General features: G+C 40.1%; 1 protein-coding gene across 2 annotated transcripts in view; it reads left to right on the top strand.

The window, feature by feature from the left end:
* The first annotated feature begins 11,548 nt into the window (after window positions 1–11,548).
* The window catches only part of NLRP12 (NLR family pyrin domain containing 12), a 183,120-nt gene continuing 168,896 nt past the window's right edge, over window positions 11,549–25,772 (top strand). For both annotated transcript variants that reach the window (XM_053722015.1, XM_053722017.1), the window contains exon 1: window positions 11,549–11,671. The gene's annotated coding sequence lies outside the window, so the exon portion shown is untranslated. The remainder of the gene's footprint in view (window positions 11,672–25,772) is intronic.

The raw sequence follows: 25,772 nt of genomic DNA on the forward strand, positions 1-25,772 counted from the left end.
GGACATCAGGTCCCTGCGGGCATTTCAAATCAGGTAGGTGGAGTCGCAGGGGGGAACGGGAGGGCCGGGGGGCCTGTCACTCGCGGGTCTAAGGGTAATAAGAAGGGGATGACTAATAATAACAATAAAGGCAGAAATAAGCCTATGAAGAGTACTGGTAGGATTCAGGCGGCAAATAAAGGGCCATTAGGGCCGGTTTGTACTCCGGTACAGGGGAGATCTGTTAGAAAAATGGGGCATATGGATTTAATGGCTAGTTTAAGAAAAAGGCTGATATCAAGGCATTTGTCAGGGGGGCAGTCTGCAGGATCTGTGGGGTTGGGAGGTGCGACTGGGGGGCCCCCTGGGCAGCTTGTTTCTCCCTGTGTTGCTCCCACTTTTCATTTTGTTCCACAGGCTGCTGTTACGGTACGTGAAGCGCAGGAGATTGGAGTGGCTAGTGGCAGTGCGGCACAAGGCGGACCGAGAGCTGAGGTAGTCTCGTCAGCAGGAGAGAAGGTGGTTGAAGGTTCCTCTGGATCCACGCAGGCCGGGATGGTAGCGGCATCTGGAAATGGTGAGCCTGCTATTACACGACACACGGGGGTGGACGATTCATCTAGCTCAGGGGACTCAGACAGCTCCACGGGGCTAAAGGATGAGGGGCATCGCAAGTTGTTTAAAAAAAATAAGGAAGTTGGTTGACAGGAAAACTAAAAATGTGGGGGTGCGCGGCGTAGGAACTGGCGATAAGGAGATAGTGGACCCTGGGGCAGTTGCAGCCCTTGGGGGAGGTAAAAAAGGGAAGAAAGGCGGCGTAGTGAGTACAGCTGACACTTATCCTTGCATAGTGCGTTCTCTGCATTCGCATTTAAAACCTAGGATTGCAAAAAAAATCAGGGAGGGGCGCTACGTTAAGATTTTTGAGCTGTCTAGGGCTGCGTACCAGGTTAGGGAAATGGCAGAGGATGGTATACGGGATAAGAAGATAAATAGGCCAGAAACATATCAAGAATGGATGAGGTGTTTTAGGGTCTTGGCTTCTTGTTACATAGAAGCCAATCCGGACCAAGCTGTTAACATCCTTAAGTACAAGGAGGTCATTGACGACATCCATGAAAGAGGGAAAGGTACCGCGTGGCGACAGTACGATGCACAATTTAGGAGAATGTTGGAAGCGAACTCGGTTTTAACCTTTGGGATGAAAGAGATGGACCTATGGGCCAATCTTGATCTCTTAGATAATACGGGGGCGGGGCTGGTGAAAGCATTTAGCCCTGGTCAGCAGAGCCGTCCCTTTCGAAAGAGAGGGGGCAGGGAATGCTGGCGTTTCCAGGAGAAACTATGCGACAGGGGTACTCAATGCCTCTTTAGGCATGTGTGTATTTATTGCAGTGGTACCCATCCAGGGAATGACTGCAGCAGGAAAAGGGACAGTTATACGGGTAAGCAACAATTTATTCAGGGCCCTGCTGGGAAGAATGCACGTGCCGATGAAACGCGGGGTCAGCCTTCGGGCAATTAGTGTGGTCACTAAAAAGTAGCGGTGGTGTTTTGCAGGCGGGTTTAAGTTTTAGTTTGGAAGTTCTAGTTGGGACAGTTGTTGTTTCCTATGCCCAGTTTTTGTTTGAAAGGGTGTCCCCATCGGGCATTGTGCCCAAGTGGGATTCAGTGAAGTTTGGACTTGGTCCGGTTTTGTCGCGCCCGATAGGGAGTTTAGGGAGGTTGTAGTTGATAGGGTTGATATGCCGGTGGACTATCAATTCTTTGAGTTGGCATTGGCCATGTTACGGAGTTTAAGATTAGTACGATGTATTGCGTTAGGTGTTCGCCTGGTGCTTCTCGGGCTCTACATTAGTTCTCCGCCGGGGGAGAATGTTTCAAGGCGGTTGAGGCTTGGGGTCTTTTTAGGCGCAGTTTCGGGTTTTGTTGTAAGTGATAGCCTAGGGGTTCAGATTGAGAATGATGTAGCTTTCGCGAGTTTTAGAGGGGGCTAAGTTTGGGTGCTGGCACCAAACGTGGAGGTTTAGGGTAATGGGTATCCAACATATTTCTGACAGGTGGCGAGTTCTGGGGAGCTGCGTTGCGGCTGTTGAAAGGTTCGCTAGCACCTAGGACGTGGCAGGCGTACGGCGTGGCTTGGCGTGAGTGGGGTAAATTTTTACAGTCTTTTGGTAACACATGGAGGACACCTTCGGTGCAGTTCTTTATTATGTGGTTGGGCTCCTTAGATCGGGAAGGTTTATCCCCTGGCGCTATAGGTGGTAAGGCAGCGGCTGTAGCATTTTTCTCTAAATTGTATGGGGTGGAGGATGTCACTAAGGACTTTTTGGCTAGGGCTGCGTTGAAAGGGGTACGCAGGTTAGGGGTTAAGAAAAAAGATGCAAGGGAGCCTATCACTAGGGGGAGACTAGCGCAGATGATCCAACAGCTTAGGGCGGTATGTGACTCTAGTTTTGAGGTACTGTTGTTTTCGCTGGCATTTTCGCTTGCATACTTTGCAGCTCTCAGGATTAGTGAATTAGTGGCGCGATCCAAAACTGCTACGGGAATGGGTTTATTGGATGAGCATGTTAGGTTAGTGGACCAGGCGGTCCTAGTGTTTGTGGCTAGATCAAAAACGGATCAGGTAGGAAAGGGTAGATGGCTCAATTTGCTATCGCAGGTAGAGCCATCAATATGTCCAGTTTTGCTTTGCAAGAAATTTAGGCAAATCAGGCCAAGAGTAGGGGGGCTGTTTTTGGTGCACAAGGACGGGTCTTTTTTATCCCAGTTTCAGTTTAGAGCGGTATTGCGGAAGGTAGTTTGTAGTTTGGGGTGGGATCCAGCGGTGGTAGCTCCTCATTCGTTTCGCATCGGGTCTGCCACCGATGCAGCCATGGGGGGATGTTCTGAGGAAGAGATCAAGGTTATGGGCCGTTGGTCTTCTGGGCAGTATAAGAAATACATCAGGCCCCTGAAGCAGTAGTAGGTTAGAGAGCAGGATGTTTGTTGTTCTATGGTTAGTGGATGTGTTTCTTTGGGAAGCCAGGACCTTATTGTTGGTTGATGTTTTTTCAGGTCAGGACACGGGATGCCGAAGAATTTGGATAGTTGGACATTCTTATGTTCATTGGGCGGCCATACGGGCAGCCTCCCGGGCGGGAGGTCAACAGTTGGGATTGCCGACTAACAAAGTGTCAATTAGGTGGCTGGGTAGGAGGGGCATGTTGTGGTCCCAACTGCCCGAACAGATTGGTGAAGCCAGAAGGAGATGGGGGAGACCTCATGTGATTCTACTTCATTTAGGAGGAAATGATGTGGGAACTATGCCGATGGGAGATCTTGCTGATATTATGGTTTCTGATGTTAGGTGGCTGAGGACACAGTTTAAGGGAGTGACCATTATATGGTCAAACATTATATCCAGAAACATATGGAGGCATATGGCTACTAGGAAGGCTGGTTTTCGTGTAAAGAGAAAACTAAATAGGGATGTCTGCAAAGAGGTTTTGGCTTCAGGTGGGAAGGTAGTGTTGCATGACAATATTCGTATTGATTATGCAGGATTGTTTAGGAAGGATCAGGTGCATTTATCTGATAAAGGTAATGATTTGTTCCTGGAGAATATTCGGCAGGTCCTGGCTTCTAGTTATGTTTAGTGGGGCAAGAGTACCTTGTCCTCTTTGGGGTGGCGGAAAGGGGTGTGGCATAACAATCTAATTGGCCGGTAACATCATAGAAGGAAAGTACAGTGGGCGTGTAGGACCCTAGTCGCCGAGGGGCTAGGGATAGGTCGGCTCGCTGGTCGATCTTCCTTGGGCAGAGATGTAGGCGGAATGAGGGCATCCTTATTTCCAGGGTGGCCACACCCCTTAGAGGGTTAATTAGGACAAGATCTTCTTGCCAGCTTGGTGGTTATTCAGGATTATAGTTATTTATTTATTTAATAAAGCAACCCCTCCCCCTGTTGGGGAGGTGTTTTTTTCTCCCAACCCTGAGTGTTGTGTCGTTATTGTATATATATAAGTTGGTATTGGGAGGGTTGGTGTCAGGTTGACTGAATGTAACTAAAAAATGTAACCCCTTAGGAAAGTGGAATACCTAATTAGGGATGTAACAAGTTAAGGGGTAATTTTTTGTAAGGAAGGAAAAGCTGGTATAGGGTTAAAAAGATAGGAAGTGCTCCCTGCAGAGCAGGGGGAGGGAGCTCGAGAGGGTGGAGATTCAGAGCTAATAATAGAGCTGCAGAACTGAAAGTAAAACCACTAACCTGTTTTTTGTCTTCCCTCCCAGCCCTCCCTGTTTGGCAGTTGTTCGTTGTCTAATTTTTTACAGGTCCGGTAGCAGATGGAGGAGTTTCAGTTCGTAGCAGCTGGCTTAGTTTCCTTTGGCAGGGGGCTACATAGTCATGTGGACCTTTGTAAGCCCAAAGGCGTTAATTGATAGTATGGGGTCTCCCTTCGGGACTAACAGTCTTTTGGCTGGGGGACCGTTGACTATCCAGTATTGGAGACTCCGTTAACCCTAAAATTGATAGGTGGGGGTTTGCATGGCAGCATGCTTTCCCAAGTGTGGCGGAAAGGGGTGTGGCATAACAATCTAATTGGCCAGTAACATCATAGAAGGAAAGTACAGTGGGCGTGTAGGACCCTAGTCGCCGAGGGGCTAGGGATAGGTCGGCTCGCTGGTCGATCTTCCTTGGGCGGAGATGTAGGCGGAATGAGGGCGTCCTCATTTCCAGGGCGGCCACACCCCTTAGAGGGTTAATTAGGACAAGATCTTCTTGCCAGCTTGGTGGTTATTCAGGATTATAGTTATTTATTTATTTAATAAAGCAACCCCTCCCCCTGTTGGGGAGGTGGTTTTTTCTCCCAACCCTGAGTGTTGTGTCGTTATTGTATATATATAAGTTGGTATTGGGAGGGTTGGTGTCAGGTTGACTGAATGTAACTAAAAAATTTAACCCCTTAACTCCATTAGAGGGTCCCATGACACACGTTTCACTAACGCTTCAGAGGTTCCTAGAACCTCATACATAGCAGTGGATTGTGGTTTACAGATAGATAAAAGTATGCTGTATTTAGTGGTCCTTTAAACTTTAGTAGGCATAAAAATATCCATTAGAGTCTGGGAAGATTTTTGTTATTTAGAAAAAGGAAAGTCTCCAGCTGCTTGAAATTTAAAAGACCTTTATTCTCACATCAAATGCAGGGTCCAACAAATTACAGCAACGTTTCGGACACACACTTAGCCTTTATACACGCATGAATAAGTGTGTGCTCGAAACGTTGCTATAATTTGTAGGACTCTGCATTTTTGATGTGAGAATAAAGGTCTTTTAAATTTCAAGCAGCTGGAGACTTTCCTTTTTCTATACGTTGATGGGCATGGTAAGCCTACTCCGAAAACTGTCATTTAGTGTGCTGTTTACAAGTATTTTAAGTCATTATTGGATCAGTCACAACTTACTAAGCTTTACTATAATAATATAGATATCAGACATCCCAACCTGCAAAAACTCATTTCAGGGAGGTGACTTCACCCGCTACTGCGCCGCCCCCCCCCCCTCCCCTCCCATCCCATCCCATCCCATCCCATCCATTTATATATTGGACACATTGAAACCCTAAATAAGATAGAGACTTATCATTAAAGTAGCTTCCCACTAAAGTCACATTAAAAACAGTAGCTTTATTGCACAACCACATACAACAAACCTATTTTCCAGTGATCGTACGCTTGTTGAATGCTTAAATATTTTAGAATATGAAATTTAACTATGTGCAGCAAATAAGGTAGCATTTGTGTTTTTATTTTACTAAAATCAGCAGGCTTTTTGGTTACTGATGCATGCTTTGAGGGTTCTATAACGTCACAGCAACTAAAGGCATTCCTTAAAAAAACACATTTCCGGATTTGGGCCACATTGGATCATGGTACTTGGAGTTTCAGGGAGATTCCATTGCATTTGCTGGCATCAGGGAGTCACTATTACAATCAGGGAGACTCCCTGAACTTCAGGGAGAGTTGGGATGTCTGTATACATATATACACATATATTTTATTTATATATATATATATTATATATATACAGTATATATATATATATATATATATATATATATATATATATATATATATATATATTATACATATATACAGTATATATATATATTATACACATATATATATATATATATTATACATATATATAATATATATATATATATATATATATATATATATATATATATATATATATATATATATATATATATATATATATACATAATATATATAATATGCATATTATATATGTATATACAGTGGGGGAAAAAGTATTTAGTCAGCCACCAATTGTGCAAGTTCTCCCACTTAAGAAGATGAGAGAGGCCTGTAATTTTCATCATAGGTATACCTCAACTATGAGAGACAAAATGTGGAAACAAATCCAGACAATCACATTGTCTGATTTGGAAAGAATTTATTTGCAAATTATGGTGGAAAATAAGTATTTGGTCACCTACAAACAAGCAAGATTTCTGGCTCTCACAGACCTGTATCTTCTTATTTAAGAGGCTCCTCTGTCCTCCACTCATTACCTATATTAATGGCACCTGTTTGAACTTGTTATCAGTATAAAAGACACCTGTCCACAACCTCAAACAGTCACACTCCAAACTCCACTATGGTGAAGACCAAAGAGCTGTCGAAGGACACCAGAAACAAAATTGTAGACCTGCACCAGGCTGGGAAGACTGAATCTGCAATAGGCAATCAGCTTGGTGTGAAGAAATCAACTGTGGGAGCAATAATTAGAAAATGGAAGACATACAAGACCACTGATAATCTCCCTTGATCTGGGGCTCCACGCAATATCTCACCCCGTGGGGTCAAAATGATCACAAAAATGGTAAGCAAACATCCCAGAACCACACGGGGGGACCTAGTGAATGACCTGCAGAGAGCTGGGACCAACATAACAAAGGCTACCATCAGTAACACACTACGCCGCCAGGGACTCAGATCCTGCAGTGCCAGTCGTGTCCCCCTGCTTAAACCAGTACATGTCCGGGCCCGTCTGAAGTATGCTAGAGAGCATTTGGATGATCCAGAAGCAGATTGGGAGAATGTCATATGGTCAGATGAAACCAAAGTAGAACTGTTTGGTAGAAACACAACTTGTTGTGTTTGGAGGAGAGAGAACACCATACCTACTGTGAAGCATGGGGGTGGCAACATCATGCTTTGGGGCTGTTTCTCTGCAAAGGGAACAGGACGACTGATCCGTGTACATGAAAGAATGAATGGGGCCATGTATCGTGAGATTTTGAGTGCAAACCTCCTTCCATCAGCAAGGGCATTGAAGATGAAACGTGGCTGGGTCTTTCAGCATGACAATGATCCCAAACACACTGCCCGGGCAACGAAGGAGTGGCTTCGTAAGAAGCATTTCAAGGTCCTGGAGTGGCCTAGCCAGTCTCCAGATCTCAACCCCATAGAAAACCTTTGGAGGGAGTTGAAAGTTTGTGTTGCCCAGCGACAGCCCCAAAACATCACTGCTCTAGAGGAGATCTGCATGCAGGAATGGGCCAACATACCAGCAACAGTGTGTGACAACCTTGTGAAGACTTACAGAAAACGTTTGACCTCTGTCATTGCCAACAAAGGATATATAACAAAGTATTGAGATGAACTTTTGATATTGACCAAATACTTATTTTCCACCATAATTTGCAAATAAATTCTTTCCAAATCAGACAATGTGATTGTCTGGATTTGTTTCCACATGTTGTCTCTCATAGTTGAGGTATACCTATGATGAAAGTTACAGGCCTCTCTCATCTTCTTAAGTGGGAGAACCTGCACAATTGGTGGCTGACTAAATACTTTTTTCCCCCACTGTAACATATATATATATATATATATATATAACACATAGAGACACCCAGCACTCACCAGCTAGCTCACAGCTAAGATAAAATCACAACTGGAAAGGTTAGTTACCGCATCTGGCCAAATGGGAAAAGCTCAGGCACGACGTCAAGGTCCTTTCCACTGCCTGAGTCCCTAACACAGCCACACAATGCGAGCTCACAAAGCCATACAAACTGAGAACAAAGGAGGGGTGCACAGGTATATGTAATCACCCAGAGAAATACAAAACACGGAAGGAGACTGCACTCCAAGACCGGACCGGGTACACATCCCATGACTCAGCAACATCCCAGCCCTGGGTGCTTAAATAGCACTCCCAAAAAGCTGTGCTGTCACCAGAGTCACAGGCAGTTAACCCCAGTCCGGAATGGGTGCAAGAAACATAGGGGGATTACAAACAAATAATAATACAACACATAGAGACACCCAGCACCCAGCATTCACCTTGACGTGGTGCCTGACCTTTTCCCATTTGGCCAGATGCGGTAACTAACCTTTCCAGTTGTGATTTTATCTTAGCTGTGAGCTAGCTGGTGAGTGCTGGGTGTCTCTATGTGTTGTATTATTATTTGTTTGTAATCCCCCTATGTTTCCTGCACCCATTCCGGACTGGGGTTAACTGCCTGTGACTCTGGTGACAGCACAGCTTTTTGGGAGTGCTATTTAAGCACCCAGGGCTGGGATGTTGCTGAATCATTGGATGTGTACCCGGTCCGGTCTTGGAGTGAAGTCTCATTCCGTGTTTTGTATTTCTCTGGGTGATTACATATACCTGTGCACCCCTCCTTTGTTCTCAGTTTGTATGGCTTTGTGAGCTCACATTGTGTGGCTGTGTTAGGGACTCAGGCAGTGGAAAGGACCTTGACGTGGTGCCTGAGCTTTTCCCATTTGGCCAGATGCGGTAACTAACCTTTCCAGTTGTGATTTTATCTTAGCTGTGAGCTAGCTGGTGAGTGCTGGGTGTCTCTATGTGTTGTATTATTATTTGTTTGTAATCCCCCTATGTTTCTTGCACCCATTCCGGACTGGGGTTAACTGCCTGTGACTCTGGTGACAGCACAGCTTTTTGGGAGTGCTATTTAAGCACCCAGGACTGGGATGTTGCTGAGTCATTGGATGTATACCCGGTCCGGTATTGGAGTGCAGTCTCCTTCCGTGTTTTGTATTTCTCTGGGTGATTACATATACCTGTGCACCCCTCCTTTGTTCTCAGTTTGTATGGCTTTGTGAGCTTGCATTGTGTGGCTGTGTTAGGGACTCAGGCAGTGGAAAGGACCTTGACGTGGTGCCTGAGCTTTTCCCATTTGGCCAGATGCGGTAACTAACCTTTCCAGTTGTGATTTTATCTTAGCTGTGAGCTAGCTGGTGAGTGCTGGGTGTCTCTATGTGTTGTATTATTATTTGTTTGTAATCCCCCTATGTTTCTTGCACCCATTCCAGACTGGGGTTAACTACCTGTGACTCTGGTGACAGCACAGCTTTTTGGGAGTGCTATTTAAGCACCCAGGGCTGGGATGTTGCTGAGTCATTGGATGTGTACCCGGTCCAGTCTTGGAGTGAAGTCTCCTTCCGTGTTTTGTGAGCTCGCATTGTGTGGCTGTGTTAGGGACTCAGGCAGTGGAAAGGACCTTGACGTGGTGCCTGAGCTTTTCCCATTTGGCCAGATGCGGTAACTAACCTTTCCAGTTGTGATTTTATCTTAGCTGTGAGCTAGCTGGTGAGTGCTGGGTGTCTCTATGTGTTGTATTATTATTTGTTTGTAATCCCCCTATGTTTCTTGCACCCATTCCAGACTGGGGTTAACTACCTGTGACTCTGGTGACAGCACAGCTTTTTGGGAGTGCTATTTAAGCACCCAGGGCTGGGATGTTGCTGAATCATTGGATGTGTACCCGGTCCGGTCTTGGAGTGAAGTCTCATTCCGTGTTTTGTATTTCTCTGGGTGATTACATATACCTGTGCACCCCTCCTTTGTTCTCAGTTTGTATGGCTTTGTGAGCTCACATTGTGTGGCTGTGTTAGGGACTCAGGCAGTGGAAAGGACCTTGACGTGGTGCCTGAGCTTTTCCCATTTGGCCAGATGCAGTAACTAACCTTTCCAGTTGTGATTTTATCTTAGCTGTGAGCTAGCTAGTGATTGTTGGGTGTCTCTATGTGTTGTATTATTATTTGTTTGTAATCCCCCTATGTTTCTTGCACCCATTCCGGACTGGGGTTAACTGCCTGTGACTCTGGTGACAGCACAGCTTTTTGGGAGTGCTATTTAAGCACCCAGGACTTGGGATGTTGCTGATTCATTGGATGTATACCCGGTCCGGTCTTGGAGTGCAGTCTCCTTTAGTGTTATATATATATATATATATATATATATATATATATATATATATATATATATATATATATATATATATATATATATAAATTTAATATTGAATTTGAGGCCGCAAGAAGCCATGCCCCAAGCCACACCCAAGCCACGCCCCTTCCACCCCCATTTAGAAAGTGTCCAGGAATCTTCTGGGTAAAAGGTGGCAATCCTAACCTCACCTATGCAGCAACCTTATTGGTCCCCTATATACAGTGATAATATTAGAAAGGGATTCCATTTGACTCTCAGATGGGATACATAAGCAGATAGGTAGTAACATAATTTTCTATGAAAGGGATTTGAAACCTAACACTTTTCTTTTGTGATTCAGACAGAGCACAACATTCACCATTTAGAGAAAAAAAATCTCCAATTTACTTACAATATCAGGGGAATAAAGCAAATTTGATAATAGGTGTTGAAGATATACCTAGGTAGGCATCTGGAGCACCAATAAATAGTGCTACCATCTAGTGCCCTTGCAAATGGATAAAATTTTTGCAAAACTGCTGCCATATAGTGTTCCAGATATGGGTCAACTCCTAACCATACATCCCTGTTTTTCAACAAAAGATACCATGAGCACAAAGATAAATTGATAATATAAATAAATTAGAAAGTTGTTTACAATCACATGCTCTATCTGAATCATGAAATAAAAATTTGTGGGGGTTTCATATCCCTTTAAAATATATAGCTTCTAAATTATTGAGTGTCCTGAATTAAAAAATAACATATTTTATGTTATAAAGATTTGGTTATTTTTGTTTATTTTAAATTGTAACCTCTTGACCCATAACCATTTCTATAAAATGAGGTTAGATCTGCCCACCAAAATCAGATACCTACATACAGCCTTACTATTATCTTATTTATATTTTCAATGATAAATATGTTTATTCTGCCTTTACACAAGCCTTCCCAGTAATTATATAATAGTATAAATATATTGATTCTGGCTCAGTATAATCCAAACTCTGCTGAAACAAAACAAAAAATGATTATAGTTGTGCACTGTTTGTATTTATTCTGGGCTACGGCTCAACCGGAAGACTACAATTCCCATCAGGACTTGCAAATGTTCCTTTTGGATACAGCGGATACATTGATGTTCTCAGACAGTGCTTTTTTAAAATAAAGCAGACATTAGTGCTGTGCATGTCAATAAATGTTATGCTTGCGTGTAATTGCTCTAAATTCTCGCTTTAAAATGTGCCCTAATAAAACATGGTGGATCAAACTTTATTTTTGTACGGGCTATTGTAACCTTGGCGTCAGTGACGTCACAGTAATGGCTGGCAACGGGAGAACTTTGGATCCGGAAGTAACAGGACGCAGGAAGCTACCTGGTTGGCTGTTTGTTTGTTTGTGAGTGGGCGGACGGTCGGCGCGCTCATTCGTCAGGTAATTAGCACCTGCGCTTTATTATCGAGTTACGCATGCGCACTATAGGCAAGGCGTTCTATATATTAAATTCGCCACTTGGACATTGGACAGCATGTATACTATTTCGGCTCCAGTGAAAGTGCTTTACAGTGTTGTATATATCACTGACTCGCACTGTATGAGTAAAATTACCTGATTACAAATCAGTCTGTAGATAATTTAACTCTTATTTTTCCAGAACATACAGGGAAGTAGCGTCTTTGGGCCCCTGCCAAAGACCTCATATATATGCAACAGTGTGTATAATTTATGTATGTGTGTGTGTATATATATATATGTATATATATATATATATATAGGGAGAGAGAGATAGATGTGTGTGTATATATATATATATATATATAGAGAGAGAGATAGATGTGTGTGTATATATATATATATAGAGAGAGAGAGATAGATGTGTGTGTATATATATAGAGAGAGAGAGAGATAGATGTGTGTGTATATATATATATATATAGAGAGAGAGATAGATGTGTGTGTATATATATATAGAGAGAGAGAGATAGATGTGTGTGTATATATATAGAGAGAGAGAGAGATAGATGTGTGTGTATATATAGAGAGAGAGAGATAGATGTGTGTGTATATATATATAGAGAGAGAGAGAGATAGATGTGTGTGTATATATATATATATAGAGAGAGAGAGATAGATGTGTGTGTGTATATATATATAGAGAGAGAGAGAGATAGATGTGTGTGTATATATATATATATAGAGAGAGAGATAGATGTGTGTATATATATATAGAGAGAGAGAGAGAGATAGATGTGTGTGTATATATATATATATAGAGAGAGAGAGAGAGATAGATGTGTGTGTGTATATATATATAGAGAGAGAGAGAGAGATAGATGTGTGTGTATATATATATATATATATAGAGAGAGAGAGAGATAGATGTGTGTGTATATATATAGAGAGAGAGATAGATGTGTGTGTATATATATATATATATAGAGAGAGAGAGAGATAGATGTGTGTGTGTATATATATATATATAGAGAGAGAGATAGATGTGTGTGTATATATATATATAGAGAGAGAGAGAGATAGATGTGTGTGTATATATATAGAGAGAGAGATAGATGTGTGTGTATATATATATATAGATGTGGGGAGGGTGTGTATATATCTCAAAACATTATAGTGGGAGGGACGATCATAGAGGAAGGTCAGTAATTACTAGGGATGCACCGAAATTTCGGCCGCAGAAAGTTTCGGCCGAAAATGGCATTTTTGGCTATTTCGGTTTTCGGGTTTTTTGCCTGTTATTTTCGGTAAAATTATTGTGTAGCATGTTTCAAATTTTATGCTAGCCTAGAGCTGCTGTTTAAGTTTATTACTTGACTTACTGTTCTGCATATAATGAGTTTTCTAGGACTATACTTTATTTGGATAATTGGTAAAATAAAACTGTTAAATATGATTCTGTTACATAGAACTAAAAGAAGAATAATACAGTGTATTGATATTTATAATTGTTTTAAGTAGGGATGCACCAAACGTTTGGTTGCAGAAACATTTTGGCCGAAAATGGCATTATTTTTTGCCTGTTTTTTTCTTGGTAAAATTATTGTGTAGCATATTATTGTTTTAAAATATTTTTGTCCAATGTTAGTGTGTTACTTTCAATAAAAGTGTGGGCTTTTTTTATTGGCTCTAATTATGCAAAAAAAACTAAAAAAAATTAAATTTGAAAAAATACATTTTCGGTATCGGTTTTCGGCCAAGTGCATCCCGGATTTTCGGATTCGGTTTCGGTCCAGAATTTCCATTTCGGTGCATCACTAGTAATTACTGTTATCAAATTTACTTCTCTTGGTATCCTTTGTTGAAAATCATATGTAAATATCCTTAGCAGCAGCAGTGCACTACTGGGAGCTAGCTGGTGATTGATGGCCGCACACATTTGTCTCATGTAATTGGCTCACCAAATATGTTTCGTTAGTTACCAATATTTAATTGCTGCTCTAGAGCAGACTTTAACTATGTTTTTAATCCCTTTTCAGGGGTTAAAACCCATACTTTTATGCAGGGCCGCCATCAGGGGGTGAAACGGGGGACAAAGCAAATTAAATAACAGAGGTAATTTGGAAAGTTGTTTAAAATTGTAAGTTCTACCTAAATCATGAAAGAAAAATGTTTATGCTTCATGTCCCTTTTTATCACTGCTGCAGCCCACATTCACAGTGGTGATTTAACCCCTTAACCCTTTCGTGACAGGGTTAAAGTGCCTACATCGGAACAACTGTTCCGATGTAGACAAATTGAAACTACGCGATCGTGCATACGATCGCGAGATTTCAATTATTGGATCGCATCTGGGGGGCGTCCCTACAATCCTAGGAACGCCCTCCAGACCGCGATTAAATCCCTGAAGCACAGAAGGCTTCAGGACAGCCGTTAGTTATGACGTTCCATTCCGTCATAACGGCTTTAAAGCCCAGTCTAATTATGACGGAATGGAACGGCATAACGGCTTTAAAAGGTTAAAGGGACATGAAACACAACATTTTTCTTTCATGATTTAGGTAGAACTTACAATTTTAAACAGCTTTCCAGTTCCAATTTGTTTCATTCTCTTGGTATCATTTGTTGAAGGAGCAGCAATGCACTGCTGGTTTCTAACTGACCACATGGGTGAGCCAATGACAATTGGTATATATATATATATATATATATATATATATATATATATATGCAGCCACCAATCAGCAGCTAGAACCTAGGTTCTTTGCTGCTCCTGAGCTTACCTAGATAAACCTTTCAGCAAAGGATAACAAGAGAAAGAAGCAAATTAAATAATATAAGTAAACTGAAAAGTTGTTTAAAATTGTATGCTCTGTCTGAAACAAGAATGTCTAATTATGACTTACTGTCCCTTTAAAGACCAGGAAGTTTAGAGAAAAACTTACTCAATATACCAGAGAATTCTTGCTATCACTCCATTTAAACATAAATAAAACCTTTGCTTGTTTTTTATTTACATATGAAACCTATATATATATATATATATATATATACAGTACTCAGAGGCCATCAGTCACTCCATGGTCGATCCTTCAGTAATCTAACAATCACAAATCATTACAATTGGTATCTGTAAAATCTCCAGCCTTAGAGATTACCAATAATCAAAAGATCACTGACCAATTACCTTACTAACAACCTGTGATTAATACACCTGTATTTTAAACACTTTAGCAGTCATACACAACATAACTATACCTAACAAATCCCACTAATTGAATATTTACAATAACAACTATCAATTAACTTTTTCTGTCTTAAAATACTGGTTACCTCCTTGCAATCCCCTCTCTACAGTAAGAAATAAAATACAACAACCTGAAAATAGAACTATCTGCGCACTCTTTAATTTACTTAAGTGACTAAAGTACTGAATAATTTGCATAACTTTACATAGATTTGCATATGTAAATACAAAGTCCCATAGGTGCTTTGCATGTTATAAAGTTCTATTTAACAGAGTCTTTAAGATCTATTTGGCCAAAGATAAGGATTTGGAATTTGAGTATCCTCAATATATTATATGGGTCATATAAGTTATCAAGATGGTAAAAATAAATAAATTGGGGGAACTGCAAGATACATAAGGGCAGAGAAATACCTAGTGCCAGCGTTACATACATATAATTTCTTCTTATTGGTAATACCAATTTTAGAGAATGGAAGTATATGGTTAATCTATCTAATAATGCCTGTTGTAAAATATTGCATGATATAGTAACTGTCTGTGTTAAGTATCTCTATATAAAGGAACAGTTCAATTCATAATTTATAGGATGTGCAAGTTTTTTTCAACTATTCAATTTACTTTTGTCAACAAATTTGCTTTGTTCTTTTAGTGTACATTGTTGAAGAATAAACTTAGGTAGGCTCATTTGCTATTTTCTAAGCCATTAGATGCCACCTCTCATCTTATCTTAGATACTTCTAGTTCATGTGTGCCATATAGATAACATTGTGCTCACTTCCGTGATTGTTATTTATGAGTCAGCACTGATTGGCTAAAATGCCTGTTTGTTAAAAGAACTGAGATAAGGGGGCAGTCTGCAGAGGCTTAGAGACAATGTAATCACAGAGGTAAAGAGTGTATTAATATAACCGTGTTGGTTATGCAAAGCTAGAGAATGGCTAATAAAGCGGATTATCTATCTTTTTAAACAATACAAATTTCTATTACCTTGTATCTAAGCCTCTGCAGACTGCCCCCTTATTTCAGTTCTTTTGACAGACTTGCATTTTAGCCAATCAGTGCTTACTCCAGGGTAACATCACATGCATGAGCTCAATGTTATCTATATGAAACACATGAACTAATGCCCTCTAGTGGTCAAAATGCATTCAGATTAGAGGCAGTCTTCAAAGTCTAAGAAATTAGCATATGAACCTCCTAGGTTTAGCTTTCAACTAAGAATACAAGGAGAACAAAGCTAAATTGGTGATAAAATAAAATTGGAAAGTTGTTAAAAATTACATTCCCTATTTAAATCCTAAAAGGTTTTTTGGGACTTAACTGTCGCTTTAAATTACAGGAAAAGGGGGCAAAATGAATAATAAAAGTAGAATGCAAAGTTGTTTTATTACACTTAATTAAACTTTTTATATTACAATCCTAACATGTTTTTTTGTCTCTTTAACTCATTGATTGCCCAGACATCCCTGTAGCAATGTTTTAACTCTTTCAACACACCATTGCAAACAAGGAAGTTAAATCCTACTGCAAAGTCCTTTTGCCTAGAACTGCTATAATGATTTCTGATTATCACCTGTAAGGGCCTTTGTCAGCAGAGCACAGTACACTTCTCTTATGGTATTATGACTGGACACAAAATATCGCTTTTATGAACGCAATATTTGCGCTCCACTCAGTAATACCAGCGCACGCAAATCTGCGCTGGTATTACAAGCTAGGTGCAATGCGAACGCAAGGTCACGGAAGCTTTGCGCTCACGAGAGCGCACTTCCATAGGCTCCAACGGGAGCCTCGTTCTCATGCCGTGAGACACAGCGAAGAGGGAAGCGTTTTTTGTGAAACGCGCGTCAGGGGTCCTCGTGGAGAAGCTTTGTCTCTCCTTTGTTTTAATTAGCTAAGCCTCGTTGTTAATAATAATTCAGTGGTAAACTCATTTTAGTCACAAGCTGAGCAGTATACTGGTAAAAATAAGGATCATTTAATTATTTCCCTCGGATTGTAAGGGCTTTATTTAGAACTATTATGTTACTGCTGGCTAATACAATTTAAATTTCTAATCTGAGTTCTAAAAATCATATGGGAATTTAAACCACAACTGGGCTCAGTGTTTTTAACGTTAGCTTAAGCTATTGTATGTGTGGCAGCTTTTTTTTCATTTTTTCTTTTTACATTTTTTTTAATAAAGATTTAAGTATGAATGTATGGAATTTATCATTTAAATACTGACTGTGATCTTTAGGGCAGAGCTTTAAACTGGAACACAGATAAGAGCATACTATATACAATTGTATATCCTATTACAATTACTTTGTTACTTGTGTTCTGCTTTTTTTGCTCTATATCTGTGGCAGGCAATCCAATTTCAATGTCATAAGATTGACCTTATATGTAATAATAATATATTGGTTCCCTGTTAACTAATTCTCTAGCCCCTCCCCCACCCTTTACTGTATTTAAATATACATGACATGTATATAATTATATACATATATGTTAATATGTGTATATACATACAAAGAGAGAAGCGCTCTACCAGGAACGAACAACAGCTCAGTGGCTTGTTCTATGGCGATTTACCACCCGGAAGCAGCCTCTTTTAGACCAGTGTGCTTTTCACAGAAGAAAACTTTCCTGAAGTATATCAGTCTGATCCCGCCAAGTAAGGTCAGTCCAGCCCCGAAATACCAGGCAATTCTCCTCTGAACAAGGAACATGACAACCCCAGACGATCGTTTCGGTCTCCTATGGGCCTCGTCAGTGAGGTGCAGCCACATTCCTCTAAGCACACTGGGCAAGGAGTCCACGTCTGGTTTCCCCTATCACCCATATATATTTATATGTTAATATGTGTATATGTGTATATACACATAGATATATATGTATATAAGAATATACATATATATTTACGGTGAACACACATAGACTGCAATGTAAAGGCACTTTTCAGTGCAGTTTTTTTTCTAACACCCCACACCCACCAGATTTAACCCCTAAAAACTGCTTTGTGCAGTTATTTTTTATCTATTTTTTAAAAATGCTACTTTTATTTTTAAATAAAAAACAAAAATACTTTTTAATTTGGGGCCAATTAGGGCACTTTTTGAAAATTAACCAGATATGTGATCTCTGGTTAATTTTATGAGCACTAATTGCTACCGCAAGCTCGCGTTAGCAATACCCAGCCACTTGTAATGACTGGTTATTTATCACACGCCCGTAAACAGGCGAATTTGCACGTATATGGGCGCGCAGTAAATTCACACTCCACTTGTAATCTACCCAAAATTTGGTTTTGATAGAAAGAAAAGGGGTGAGAGGCACTGATACTGGCTGCTGTGCAACAACCTTCTGGGGAAGTGCTGCAGTGCCTGTTATAGACGATGCACAAAGAGGAGTCGTGCGGCTCTCCTTCCAAAAAACATGACCAGAGTATTTTTCAGGGACACAGTTTACTGGGCCAGCATCACAGATACCTAGGCGTTAAAGGGATATGAAACACCCAAAAATTACTTTATGATTTAAAAAAGTTTCCAATTGACTTCTATTATCAAATTTGCTTTGTTCCCATGTAATTCTTTGTTGAAGAAATGCCTAGGTAGGTGTCTATAGGACTACATGGCAGGAAATAGTGCTGCCATCTAGTGCTCTTGCTAATGTATAACATTAGTACTACATGACAGGAAATAGTGCTGCCATCTAGTGCTCTTGCTAATGTATAACATTAGTACTACATGACAGGAAATAGTGCTGCCCTCTAGTGCTCTTGTTAATGTATAACATTAGTACTACATGACAGGAAATAGTGCTGCCATCTAGTGCTCTTGTTAATGTATAACATTAGTACTACATGACAGGAAATAGTGCTGCCCTCTAGTGCTCTTGCTAATGTATAATATTAGTACTACATGACAGGAAATAGTGCTGCCATCTAGCGCTCTTGCTAATGTATAACATTAGTACTACATGACAGGAAATAGCGCTGCCATCTAGGGCTCTTGCTAATGTATAACATTAGTACTACATGACAGGAAATAGTGCTGCCCTCTAGCGCTCTTGCTAATGTATAACATTAGTACTGCATGACAGGAAATAGTGCTGCCCTCTAGTGCTCTTGTAAATGGATAACATTAGTACTCCATGACAGGAAATAGTGCTGCCCTCTAGTGCTCTTGTAAATGGATAACATTAGTATACTGCATGACAGGAAATAGTGCTGCCCTCTAGTGCTCTTGCTAATGTATAACATTAGTACTGCATGACAGGAAATAGTGCTGCCCTCTAGTGCTCTTGTAAATGGATAACATTAGTACTGCATGACAGGAAATAGTGCTGCCCTCTAGTGCTCTTGTAAATGGATAACATTAGTACTGCATGACAGGAAATAGTGCTGCCCTCTAGTGCTCTTGTAAATGGATAACATTAGTACTACATGACAGGAAATAGTGCTGCCATCTAGTGCTCTTGCTAATGTATAACATTAGTACTACATGACAGGAAATAGTGCTGCCATCTAGTGCTCTTGCTAATGTATAACAGTACTACATGACAGGAAATAGTGCTGCCATCTAGTGCTCTTACTAATGTATAACATTAGTACTACATGACAGGAAATAGTGCTGCCATCTAGTGCTTTTGCTACTGTATAACAGTGCTACATGACAGGAAATAGTGCTGCCATCTAGTGCTCTTGCTAATGTATAACATTAGTACTACATGGCAGGAAATAGTGCTGCCATCTAGTGCTCTTGCTAATGTATAACATTAGTACTACATGACAGGAAATAGTGCTGCCATCTAGTGCTTTTGCTACTGTATAACAGTGCTACATGACAGGAAATAGTGCTGCCATCTAGTGCTCTTGCTAATGTATAACATTAGTACTACATGGCAGGAAATAGTGCTGCCATCTAGTGCTCTTGCTAATGTATAATATTAGTACTACATGACAGGAAATAGTGCTGCCATCTAGCGCTCTTGCTAATGTATAACATTATTACTACATGACAGGAAATAGTGCTGCCATCTAGGGCTCTTGCTAATGTATAACATTAGTACTACATGACAGGAAATAGTGCTGCCCTCTAGTGCTCTTGCTAATGTATAACATTAGTACTGCATGACAGGAAATAGTGCTGCCCTCTAGTGCTCTTGTAAATGGATAACATTAGTACTCCATGACAGGAAATAGTGCTGCCCTCTAGTGCTCTTGTAAATGGATAACATTAGTATACTGCATGACAGGAAATAGTGCTGCCCTCTAGTGCTCTTGCTAATGTATAACATTAGTACTGCATGACAGGAAATAGTGCTGCCCTCTAGTGCTCTTGTAAATGGATAACATTAGTACTGCATGACAGGAAATAGTGCTGCCCTCTAGTGCTCTTGTAAATGGATAACATTAGTACTGCATGACAGTAAATAGTGCTGCCCTCTAGTGCTCTTGTAAATGGATAACATTAGTACTGCATGACAGTAAATAGTGCTGCCCTCTAGTGCTCTTGTAAATGGATAACATTAGTACTACATGACAGGAAATAGTGCTGCCATCTAGTGCTCTTGCTAATGTATAACATTAGTACTACATGACAGGAAATAGTGCTGCCATCTAGTGCTCTTGCTAATGTATAACAGTACTACATGACAGGAAATAGTGCTGCCATCTAGTGCTCTTGCTAATGTATAACATTAGTACTACATGACAGGAAATAGTGCTGCCATCTAGTGCTTTTGCTACTGTATAACAGTGCTACATGACAGGAAATAGTGCTGCCATCTAGTGCTCTTGCTAATGTATAACATTAGTACTACATGGCAGGAAATAGTGCTGCCATCTAGTGCTCTTGCTAATGTATAACAGTACTACATGACAGGAAATAGTGCTGCCATCTAGTGCTCTTGCTAATGTATAACATTAGTACTACATGACAGGAAATAGTGCTGCCATCTAGTGATCTTGCTAATGTATAACATTAGTACTACATGACAGGAAATAGTGCTGCCATCTAGTGCTCCTGCTAAAGTATAATAGTACTACATGACAGGAAATAGTGCTGCCATCTAGTGCTCTTGCTAATGTATAACATTAGTACTACATGACATGAAATAGTGCTCCCATCTAGTGCTCTTGCTAATGTATAACATTAGCACTACATGACAGGAAATAGTGCTGCCCTCTAGTGCTCTTGCTAATGTATAACATTAATACTACATGACAGGAAATAGTGCTGCCATCTATTGCTCTTGCTAATGTATAACATTAGTACTACATGACAGGAAATAGTGCTGCCCTCTAGTGCTCTTGCTAATGTATAACATTAGTACTACATTACAGGAAATAGTGCTGCCATCTAGTGCTCTTGCTAATGTATAACATTAGTACTACATGACAGGAAAAAGTGCTGCCATCTAGTGCTCTTGCTAATGTATAACATTAGTACTACATGACAGGAAATCATGCTGCCATCTAATGCTCTTGCTACTGTATAACATTAGTACTACATGACAGGAAATAGTGCTACCATCTTGTGCTCTTGCTAATGTATAACATTAGTACTACATGACAGGAAATAGTGTTGCCATCTAGTGCTCTTGCTAATGTATAACATTAGTACTAAATGACAGGAAATAGTGCTGCCATCTAGTGCTCTTGCTAATGTATAACATTAGTACTACATGACAGGAAATAGTGCTGCCCTCTAGCGCTCTTGCTAATGTATAACATTAGTACTACATGACAGGAAATAGTGCTGCCATCTAGTGCTCTTGCTAATGTATAAGATTAGTACTACATGACAGGAAATAGTACTGCCATCTAGTGCTCTTGCTAATGTATAACATTAGCACTACATGACAGGAAATAGTGCTGCCATCTAGTGATCTTGCTAATGTATAACATTAGTACTACATGACAGGAAATAGTGCTGCCATCTAGTGCTCTTGCTAATGTATAACATTAGCACTACATGACAGGAAATAGTGCTGCCCTCTAGTGCTCTTGCTAATGTATAACATTAGTACTACATGACAGGAAATAGTGCTGCCATCTAGTGCTCTTGCTAATGTATAACATTGGCACTACATGACAGGAAATAGTGCTGCCCTCTAGTGCTCTTGCTAATGTATAATATTAGTACTACATGACAGGAAATAGTGCTGCCATCTAGTGCTCTTGCTAATGTATAACATTAGTACTACATGACAGGAAATAGTGCTGCCCTCTAGTGCTCTTGCTAATGTATAACATTAGTACTACATGACAGGAAATAGTGCTGCCCTCTAGTGCTCTTGCTAATGTATAACAATAGTACTACATGACAGGATATAATGCTGCCCTCTAGTGATCTTGCAAATGTATAACATTAGTACTACATGACAGGAAATAGTGCTGCCCTCTAGTGCTCTTGCTAATGTATAACATTAGTACTACATGACAGGAAATAGTGCTGCCCTCTAGTGCTCTTGCTAATGTATAACATTAGTACTACATGACAGGAAATAGTGCTGCCATGTAGTGCTCTTGCTAATGTATAACATTAGTACTACATGACAGGAAATAGTGCTGCCATCTAGTGCTCTTGCTAATGTATAACATTAGTACTACATGGCAGGAAATAGTGCTGCCATCTAGTGCTCTTGCTAATGTATAACAGTACTACATGACAGGAAATAGTGCTGCCATCTAGTGCTCTTGCTAATGTATAACATTAGTACTACATGACAGGAAATAGTGCTGCCATCTAGTGATCTTGCTAATGTATAACATTAGTACTACATGACAGGAAATAGTGCTGCCATCTAGTGCTCCTGCTAATGTATAATAGTACTACATGACAGGAAATAGTGCTGCCATCTAGTGCTCTTGCTAATGTATAACATTAGTACTACATGACATGAAATAGTGCTCCCATCTAGTGCTCTTGCTAATGTATAACATTAGCACTACATGACAGGAAATAGTGCTGCCCTCTAGTGCTCTTGCTAATGTATAACATTAATACTACATGACAGGAAATAGTGCTGCCATCTATTGCTCTTGCTAATGTATAACATTAGTACTACATGACAGGAAATAGTGCTGCCCTCTAGTGCTCTTGCTAATGTATAACATTAGTACTACATTACAGGAAATAGTGCTGCCATCTAGTGCTCTTGCTAATGTATAACATTAGTACTACATGACAGGAAAAAGTGCTGCCATCTAGTGCTCTTGCTAATGTATAACATTAGTACTACATGACAGGAAATCATGCTGCCATCTAATGCTCTTGCTACTGTATAACATTAGTACTACATGACAGGAAATAGTGCTACCATCTTGTGCTCTTGCTAATGTATAACATTAGTACTACATGACAGGAAATAGTGTTGCCATCTAGTGCTCTTGCTAATGTATAACATTAGTACTAAATGACAGGAAATAGTGCTGCCATCTAGTGCTCTTGCTAATGTATAACATTAGTACTACATGACAGGAAATAGTGCTGCCCTCTAGTGCTCTTGCTAATGTATAACATTAGTACTACATGACAGGAAATAGTGCTGCCATCTAGTGCTCTTGCTAATGTATAAGATTAGTACTACATGACAGGAAATAGTACTGCCATCTAGTGCTCTTGCTAATGTATAACATTAGCACTACATGACAGGAAATAGTGCTGCCATCTAGTGATCTTGCTAATGTATAACATTAGTACTACATGACAGGAAATAGTGCTGCCATCTAGTGCTCTTGCTAATGTATAACATTAGCACTACATGACAGGAAATAGTGCTGCCCTCTAGTGCTCTTGCTAATGTATAACATTAGTACTAAATGACAGGAAATAGTGCTGCCATCTAGTGCTCTTGCTAATGTATAACATTGGCACTACATGACAGGAAATAGTGCTGCCCTCTAGTGCTCTTGCTAATGTATAATATTAGTACTACATGACAGGAAATAGTGCTGCCATCTAGTGCTCTTGCTAATGTATAACATTAGTACTACATGACAGGAAATAGTGCTGCCCTCTAGTGCTCTTGCTAATGTATAACATTAGTACTACATGACAGGAAATAGTGCTGCCCTCTAGTGCTCTTGCTAATGTATAACAATAGTACTACATGACAGGATATAATGCTGCCCTCTAGTGATCTTGCAAATGTATAACATTAGTACTACATGACAGGAAATAGTGCTGCCCTCTAGTGCTCTTGCTAATGTATAACATTAGTACTACATGACAGGAAATAGTGCTGCCCTCTAGTGCTCTTGCTAATGTATAACATTAGTACTACATGACAGGAAATAGTGCTGCCATGTAGTGCTCTTGCTAATGTATAACATTAGTACTACATGACAGGAAATAGTGCTGCCCTCTAGTGCTCTTGCTAATGTATAACATTAGTACTACATGACAGGAAATAGTGCTGCCCTCTAGTGCTCTTGCTAATGTATAACATTAGTACTACATGACAGGAAATAGTGCTGCCCTCTAGTGCTCTTGCTAATGTATAACATTAGTACTACATGACATGAAATAGTGCTGCCATCTAGTGCTCTTGCTAATGTATAACATTAGTACTACATGACAGGAAATAGTGCTGCCATCTAGTGTTCTTGCTAATGTATAACATTAGTACTACATGACAGGAAATCGTGCTGCCCTCTAGTGCTCTTGCTAATGTATAACATTAGTACTACATGACAGGAAATAGTGCTGCCATCTAGTGCTCTTGCTAATGTATAACATTAGTACTACATTACTACATGACAGGAAATAGTGCTGCCCTCTAGTGCTCTTGCTAATGTATAACATTAGTACTACATGACAGGAAATAGTGCTGCCCTCTAGTGCTCTTGCTAATGTATAACATTAGTACTACATGACAGGAAATAGTGCTGCCCTCTATTGCTCTTGCTAATGTATAACATTAGTACTACATGACATGAAATAGTGCTGCCATCTAGTGCTCTTGCTAATGTATAACATTAGGACTACATGACAGGAAATAGTGCTGCCATCTAGTGCTCTTGCTAATGTATAACATTAGTACTACATGACAGGAAATAGTGCTGCCCTCTAGTGCTCTTGCTAATGTATAACATTAGTACTACATGACAGGAAATAGTGCTGCCATCTAGTGCTGTTGCTAATGTATAACATTAGTACTACATGACAGGAAATAGTGCTGCCATCTAGTGCTCCTGCTAATGTATAATAGTACTACATGACAGGAAATAGTGCTGCCATCTAGTGCTCTTGCTAATGTATAACATTAGTACTACATGACATGAAATAGTGCTCCCATCTAGTGCTCTTGCTAATGTATAACATTAGCACTACATGACAGGAAATAGTGCTGCCCTCTAGTGCTCTTGCTAATGTATAACATTAATACTACATGACAGGAAATAGTGCTGCCATCTATTGCTCTTGCTAATGTATAACATTAGTACTACATGACAGGAAATAGTGCTGCCCTCTAGTGCTCTTGCTAATGTATAACATTAGTACTACATTACAGGAAATAGTGCTGCCATCTAGTGCTCTTGCTAATGTATAACATTAGTACTACATGACAGGAAATAGTGCTGCCATCTAGTGCTCTTGCTAATGTATAACATTAGTACTACATGGCAGGAAATTGTGCTGCCATCTAGTGCTCTTGTTACTGTATAACATTAGTACTACATGACAGGAAATAGTGCTACCATCTTGTGCTCTTGCTAATGTATAACATTAGTACTACATGACAGGAAATAGTGTTGCCATCTAGTGCTCTTGCTAATGTATAACATTAGTACTACATGACAGGAAATAGTGCTGCCCTCTAGCGCTCTTGCTAATGTAT

This window comes from Bombina bombina, chromosome 7 (assembly GCF_027579735.1).
Source record: "Bombina bombina isolate aBomBom1 chromosome 7, aBomBom1.pri, whole genome shotgun sequence".
In the NCBI taxonomy this organism is placed as follows: Eukaryota; Metazoa; Chordata; class Amphibia; order Anura; family Bombinatoridae; genus Bombina; species Bombina bombina.